At 47.3% G+C, this 7945-nt stretch overlaps 1 protein-coding gene across 1 annotated transcript in view; it reads left to right on the top strand.

Annotated features, from left to right (window-relative positions):
- The first annotated feature begins 27 nt into the window (after positions 1-27).
- Positions 28-7945, top strand: part of bahd1 (bromo adjacent homology domain containing 1) — a 45240-nt gene continuing 37322 nt past the window's right edge. Inside the window, exon 1 of the mRNA XM_079832575.1 lies at positions 28-233. The gene's annotated coding sequence lies outside the window, so the exon portion shown is untranslated. The remainder of the gene's footprint in view (positions 234-7945) is intronic.

The following is a 7945-nucleotide window of genomic DNA, read 5'->3' as shown; positions in this document are numbered from 1 at the left end:
AGGTTTTGGAACACCGCCATTAACAGCGGATGGTGGTGTTACGTAAACTCCATGGCAAAAGTGTTTGTGTCAGTTCTGCATGAGTCTGCTCGATTCCAGGTGTTCTCCTCAGGATGACAGCACTATGAGCTTCTCTTCCCATGTATTCAAGAGATCAACCCGAGAGAAACAACAGCGGGCCAGCAGTGCGTTATCAACAAAGTATGCAATTTAAATCCACGACACAACTAAAGGTAAGAGAATCCGTACGTTTGAAGGAATATGGGAAGTTTTTAGACACAAGTCGATATTTTTAGCGTTCCTTCCTCCTATATTAAGTTTCATCTTAGCACGTCACTCTGTGAAGTAATTACGAGGGCTATTTGATAAGAGGTCTAATCCATCATTTAGTTTCGTTATTCATAATGACAGGTTCGTTATCCATTTACATCACATTCCTACGCGACGCGTCAAAACTAGAACGCTCCCAATATTTGTCCTAAAACTCAAGCGCTAGCGAGAATATAAAGGGAGCGTAATAGTTTGTCGCGTCGCTCGCAGTGTGATGAGTTGTTTGTCTAATCTTTTGTTTGTTAGTAACGCAATCACGGGTTGTATGTCTTTGCACTGGTTGTTCCCTGTCGAAAACACTGGAACATCAAATTGAAACCGACATTTTTGCAGTTCACATTGTCTGACTTTTATTCGAGTATAAAACTCGATGGCCCACTTTTTAAAAAAAAAGTGAAATTCATAAATTGTTGTTGTACTGACTGACATTGATACATTGACTCATTTGCTGTTTGTACTGCATTTAATTGATTCTTTAAAGGCTATAATTAGGCAAATTAACTTTTGAATGTCACCCAACAAAAAGCATTTTTATACTAAGAATTTAGACTTTATGTAAGTAGTTTTAGTTCTTGGGAATTTAATACTTTCATATTATGATTAGGCTGCATTTTTTGCAATGTTGATGTTAGACATGAACAATGGCACATTTAAAGAGATAGATAACCCAAAAATGAAGATTCTGTCATTACTCACCCTCATGTCATTTCAAACCTGCAAGACTTTCGTTCATCTTCGGAGCACAAATGAAGATTTTTAAAAAAAAATCTGAGAGCTTTCTGTCCCTCCATTGACAGCTACGTAACTTACGCTCCAAATTTTTCATGAAGAGATCGTAAAACTAATCCATTTGAATTGAATGGTTTAGTCCAAGATTTTCTGAAGAGACACGATCAGTTTAAGAACAGATTGAATTTAGGCTTTAATTCACATAAACGTTCATAAAAGTGTGCACGTTTGAGCTTCCGCAAGAACCAATGAGGTTCATTCTTGTGTGTTATGCAGCACTTTTGAGCTTCCACTCGAACCAATGAGGTTCATTATTGTGTGTTACGCAGCACGTTTGAGCTTCAACTAGAACCAATGAGGTTCATTCTTTTGTGTTACGCAGCACGGGTGAGCTTCCTCAAGAACCAATGAGGTTCATTCTTGTGTGTTACGCAGCACGTTTGAGCTTCCACTAGAACCAATGAGGTTCATTCTTGTGTGTTACGCAGCACGTTTGAGCTTCCACTAGAACCAATGAGGTTCATTCTTGTGTGTTACGCAGCACGGGTGAGCTTCCTCAAGAACCAATGAGGTTCATTCTTGTGTGTTACGCAGCACGTTTGAGCTTCCACTAGAACCAATGAGGTTCATTCTTTTGTGTTACGCAGCACGGGTGAGCTTCCTCAAGAACCTATGAGGTTCATTCTTGTGTTACGCAGCCGGTTTGAGCTTCTGCAAGAACCAATGAGGTTCCTTCTCATGTGTGTTACGCAGCACGGGTGAGCTTCCTTAAGAACCAATGAAGTTCATTCTTGTGTGTTACGCAGCAGGTTTGAGCTTCCACAAGAACCAATAAGGTTCATTTTTGTGTGTTACGTAGCACGGGTGAGCTTCCTCAAGAACCAATGAGGTTCATTCTTGTGTGTTACGCAGCAGGTTTGAGCTTCCGCAAGAACCAATGAGGTTAATTCTTGTGTGTTACGCAGCAGGTTTGAGCTTCCGCAAGAACAAGAGAGGTTCATTCTTGTGTGTTATGCAGCAGGTTTGAGCTTCCACAAGAACCAATGAGGTTCATTCTTGTGTGTTACGCAGCAGGTTTGAGCTTCCGCAAGAACCAGTGAGGTTCCTTCTCATGTGTGTTACGCAGCACGGGTGAGCTTCCTCAAGAACCAATGAGGTTCATTCTTGTGTGTTACGCAGCACGGGTGAGCTTCCTCAAGAACCAATGAGGTTCGTTCTTGTGTGTTACGCAGCACGTTTGAGCTTCCTCAAGAACCAATGAGGTTAATTCTTGTGTGTTACGCAGCACGGGTGAGCTTCCTCAAGAACCAATGAGGTTCATTCTTGTGTTACGCAGCACGTTTGAGCTTCCTCAAGAACCAATGAGGTTCATTCTTGTGTGTTACGCATCACGTTTGAGCTTCCGGAAGAACCAATGAGGTTCATTCTTGTGTGTTACGCAGCAGATTTGAGCTTCCACAAGAACCAATGAGGTTCATTCTTGTGTGTTACGCAGCAGGTTTGAGCTTCCGCAAGAACCAATGAGGTTCATTCTTGTGTGTTACGCAGCACGTTTTAGCTTCCGCAAGAACAATAAGGTTTTTTCTCGTATGTCGAGCAGGTTCGATTAAGTTTCTGTTTATGTTCGCGGATCAATGTTTATGAATAAAAGCCTAAATTCAATCGGTTCATATAAAGCGATCAAGTCTATTCTGAAAATTTTGACTATTACCCTCAATTCATATGGATTAGTTTTATCTCTTTATGAACTTTTTGAAGCGTCAAAATGGTAGTTGTGTGGACTGTCAATAGAGGGACAGAAATATCTTAATAAAAGATCTTCATTTGTGTTCTGAAGATTAATGAAAGGTTTGCAGGTTTTGAACATCATGAGGGTGAGTAATTAATGACAGAATTTTCATTTTTGGGTAAACTAACCCTATGTTTTGAGTGATTGATCTATATAAAAATGTACCTATTTGAATAACACAATTTTAAGTGCATGTAATAGCTGCTTTAATGGGCTATTTATGCTCCATGACATTATTGTATGACTGTGTCACCAGATTGCTGTGCTGTGGGAGGTGACAATACTAGTTGAAACTTATTTCTGTCGATAAAGAAAGAGTCAAACTGCTGTTTACTTGCCTAACAAGAGATGACATTATAGTCTGCTATCTTTCAAGTTCTATCTACAGTTTTGTTTTCATCAAGAGAGAATTGTAAGGCTTTTTGATTTTGCTTATTTATTAAAAAATGTCTAGGTTAAAATGTACCTCAAAAATCTTTAACATCAATTGTCATTAGCTTTTTCAATTTAGTTCATAACATCTAGACTTTATATATGCTATCATTTGAAAAGGCATTAATTTGGGTATTTTATTTCTATTCTGGCAACAACACATTGATGATGAAGCGTGGGTTTAATATTTTTTTAACAAACAAAAGACAATGACAAGCAAGCTGGTATGGAAAATATATTTTAGGTCATGACTGAAACCAATGAATAAGCAGTTTTATTTGTAATATTTCTCATTTTTTAAATTTTCAGTTAGTAGGTCTGGTCATCTAGCTTGCCAATTTTATGCCATTATTATCCAGAGCTGCCTTGTCATGTTTGAGGATTAAGCGTATGTTCTGTTGTCCTATTTTATGATCCAATTATAGGATTTTTGAATGATGTTGGGTTATTTAGTCTGATGTCCATTGTGACTTAATTCACATTCCTTTAGGCTTCCCTTTTTAAGTGCCTGAATTGTATGTAAAAATGATGATTCCTCGATGATTGTTTTGTTTTTACGTTTCATTGGTTTTGTTTGACCTAAATGCCTTCATAAAAAATTCTAAATTTTCTGTAAGTTGAATACACTTACAAGGCAATGTGCTCCCAAAAACAGTCAGCTAAAGGTGAAATGTTTTGACTAAACCGACAAGGTAAAATATAACCTAAGGTCTAAATGCTACTATCAGAAGAGGATATAAATAGTGTTCAGGTCTACTGAATATAAAGTGACAGTAATTATGGTATTACTTTGTTGAAAGCTTGAAGCTGAAGCTGAAGGAAAAGAAACAAGTATGGATGAAAATTTAAAAAGGGTTTTATTCCCTGTTTAGGGGTTCAGGGCCCATCATATATGTATAGTATTACTTTCCTTGTAAATATTAGGATTGGTATATAAAAAGCAATGAGAGGCCTTAAAATCCTCAAAAAGTTTAAATAACTGCAGTTATTTTTACTGCAAATATTATTTTAATGTGTAGAGAACTTAATTTTTTTTAAAGGTGTTAATGAAACAAAGGATATTGTTCTCTTACAAGAGGTTCTCTCGTATTGCGTAAGTTTCCTTACGCATCGGGCAAGTATTCTTTCTTCGAGATTTCTGAAAAACCCAAAATTATCCTTAATTTTGTAACATTGTCAACGCAGTGCAGCAGCCTGGCAGACCATAGCAGGCTATTCCAGCGTGCAATTGGCTGCTCTGCTGGCAACTGCAGCAGCCTATCGGTGAGCCCGCGTGACGTGGCTTCATTTGCCTACAGGTGGGGCGTGGCCACGTGTATATAAGCGGGGCTCACGGGCTGCGTATTCGATTTTCTTTTCTTCAGCGAAGCCCTTCGCATCGCTGGATCTGGAACCCGCCGCCGTGATCGTGCAGACGAGCAAGCAGAGGACAGCGCCTGAAGAAGCCGGCAGCATCGCGCCACCTTCAGCCATCCGTGCCTGCTCTGCTATCCGGCAGCCCATATCCTTTTACGCTCAAGTGTTGTCGCCGCTGCGTCACACTTTCTCAAAAAGAGCCGAGCGTTTGATACAAAATGTCTCGTTCCACCTGCGGCTCGTGTCACGCGCAGCTCAGTTCTGGGGACCGCCATGTGATCTGCGCTCTCTGTCTGGGCCGTGATCATGCCGCCGCCGCACTACTCGCCGGCGGATGCCCGGAGTGCGAGGAACTGACGATGTCGACCCTGCGGGCTCGACTCAATCAGTTCGATGACGACATCCCTCCAGTCCCTGCTAAGCCGCACAGAAAGAAGCGCCGCTCGCAGCGGACTCCGGAGTTCGCAGAGAGAAGCTCGCCGGAACCCTTCCCGCCGGCTTCACTCTCGCCTTCCCCGCCCCCACCCCAGGCCGCCATTTCTGTTGCCGCCTCCGGGGATGAGGCGGAAGCGGCCGTGGAACGCGCCGACAGCTGCTCCATCATGGCTTCCGACAGCGAGGACTGGTCTTCCGCGACCTCTTCAGTCCGGGCCTCCGGACGCTCTCGAGCGGGTGAAGACGTGGAACTGTTGCGCCTTCTCACCCGGGCTGTCGAGCAGCTAGGCCTCGAATGGGCCCCGCCCAAGGTGGCAGCGCCGAATCGACTTGACGGATGCTTCCTAAACAGTCGCCGCCGTGCGCCCACCTCCAGGACTGCACCTTTTCTGCCAGAGCTTCACGAGGAGCTCGCGAAGTCCTGGAACGCGCCATTCTCCGCGAGGGTCTCGTCTCAGGCTTCTTCGGCGCTCTCACAAGTTGACGGCGCGGCTGAGAAAGGCTACAATGCTATCCCTCTGGTGGAAGAGGCGGTCGCAGCGCACCTTTGCCCGCCTTCTGGTTGGCGCTCAAAGGCTGCCCTCCCGTCTAAGGCCTGCAGAGTGACGTCATCGCTGATCGGCCGCGCTTTCGCTGCCTCCGTTCAAGCGGCATCTGCTCTGCACTCTATGGCCATGCTGCAAATCCTCCAAGCTAATCTCCTCCGCGACCTGGACGAGAAAAGCTATGACACTGAGTTGGTCACGGATTTGCGAAGCGTGACGGATCTCGCCCTTCGTGCTACCAAGACCGCAGCACAGGCCCTCGGACGCTCTATGGCCTCCCTCACGGTAGCTGAGCGCCACCTCTGGCTCACGCTCGCGGATATGCGAGAAACAGAGCGCGCAGCCTTTCTAAACGCCCCGCTCTCCCCGTCTGGGCTCTTCGGACCAGCGGTCAAGGGGATCGTCGATCGTTTCTCTGAAGTGCAGAAGACGACTCAGGCCATGAACCTCTTCCTGCCTCGACGCCCCGGCGCTAGCAATAGCTCCGTTGCTCGCCGTCCTCGTAACCAGCCATCACCGAGCTCCGCGCAGCGCCCAGCGCGGCCCCCTTCGTCTCAGCGAAGACCGAGCAGCCGCCCCAGATCGCGCTCTTCCAGCCGTGGTAAGCCGCCTCCCCTTCGGGGCCCCCGGCCTAGGATCGCGCTGAAGTCCGAGCCTCCAAAGTCCTCCTAGCCAGAGGCGAGAAACGACGGTTAAGTCCCGCCGCGGCCGGACCACCGTCAAAACTCTTTCCTTTCAGCCCCCACCACTGTGGCTGCTGCAGATGGATTTCACACAGCCAACGAGCCGGCAAAACTGCCCTCTCGCCTGTCAATAACCGCCGTTTTTACGGCGAACCAGAGAAATCACAAAAGTTGCATTATTTCTGGTTGCACGGCTCACGCCGTAGGTGTTTCAAATGCAGTAAATGTGCCCACTTTTCTGTGTTCACCCCTGCACACAAGCACTATAAACCCCGTGTCTCTCACTCACATAAAGCGGCCACCGGCCGCTCGAGTGCTAGAGTTAGGTCACGTGTCCGCTTGTTTGCGTCCACGCCTAACCACCACACGCGCTGTCACACAGCCACTCTTAACCGGTCATGTTCCACGCGTAAGAGTTGTGCCCGCTCAAACGCGCTCACACATTTTCGCGAACATTATGCCTCAGGCGCTACGCGCCGCGCCACACACCATTTGTTCTCCGCCCAGGGTGGCCGGAGCGATGAGTGTAGGGCCACACACAAGCCACTCCCCGCTCGAAGCGGCAGAGATACAGTGTGTAGGGCAGCCAGCCATCGCGAGCGATCGGCTGGCCCACAGCACAGAGCACTGCGCCCGCCCCTCCTATACAGGCCGTCAAACCCGCGAAGCGCGGCGCTTCGAGCCCGGAGGCCGTTCTATCCCGTGTGGCACATGTGAGAGCGTGGGAAGCCATTCCAGGTGTATCAGAATGGGTGCTGAAAACAGTGAAGCACGGCTACACTCTACAGTTCGCTCGCCGCCCTCCGCGCTTCTGTGCGCGTACGGAGACGAGAGTGAGCGAGGAATTAGCACATCTACTTCGAGCAGAGATAGCCACGCTGCTGTGCAAAGGGGCTATAGAACCGGTTCCCCATTCTATGAGCGAGTCAGGCTTTTACAGCCGGTATTTTCTTGTGCCAAAAAGGGATGGGTCGCTCAGACCGGTTCTGGATCTGAGGCGTCTGAACAAAGCTCTTATGAGAAGATCGTTCAAGATGCTCACGACCAAGCAGATCCTCGCGCATATTCGCCCGAGAGACTGGCTAATCTCCCTAGATTTGAAAGATGCATATTTTCAAATCAAGATAACGCCACGTCACAGGCCATTCTTACGATTCGCCTTCGACGGCCAGGCTTATCAATACACCGTCCTTCCGTTCGGCCTGTCACTAGCACCCCGTACATTTACGAAGTGCATGGACGCGGCCCTCGCTCCCCTGAGAAGTTGAGGGATGCGAGTATTGAACTATCTGGACGATTGGCTCATCCTGGCGCAGTCAGAGGCCGAGCTCCTCGCCCACAGGGCAATGCTGCTCAGCCATCTGGACAGCCTGGGGCTCACGGTCAATTGGACCAAGAGCTCATTAGTGCCCACGCAATCAACCTCATTTCTGGGTTTGAATCTGGACACTGTGGCAATGTCAGCCCGCCTGTCACACCAACGCGCGCGCCAAGTTCGGCGCATGGCTGCGTACTTCCGGCCGGGCAAAATCTCACCTCTCAAGCTCTTTCAGAGGATGCTGGGACGTATGGCCTCAGCTGCAGCTGTGCTCCAGCTGGGCTTAATGCGCATGCGCCCGCTGCAATGCTGATTAAACGCCCGAGTG

The sequence above is a fragment of the Gobio gobio genome, assembly GCF_949357685.1.
Source record: "Gobio gobio genome assembly, chromosome: 13".
NCBI classification, from domain to species: Eukaryota; Metazoa; Chordata; class Actinopteri; order Cypriniformes; family Gobionidae; genus Gobio; species Gobio gobio.
The sequence above is the reverse complement of the archived record's forward strand: the minus strand, read 5'-3'. Positions and strand labels throughout refer to the sequence as shown.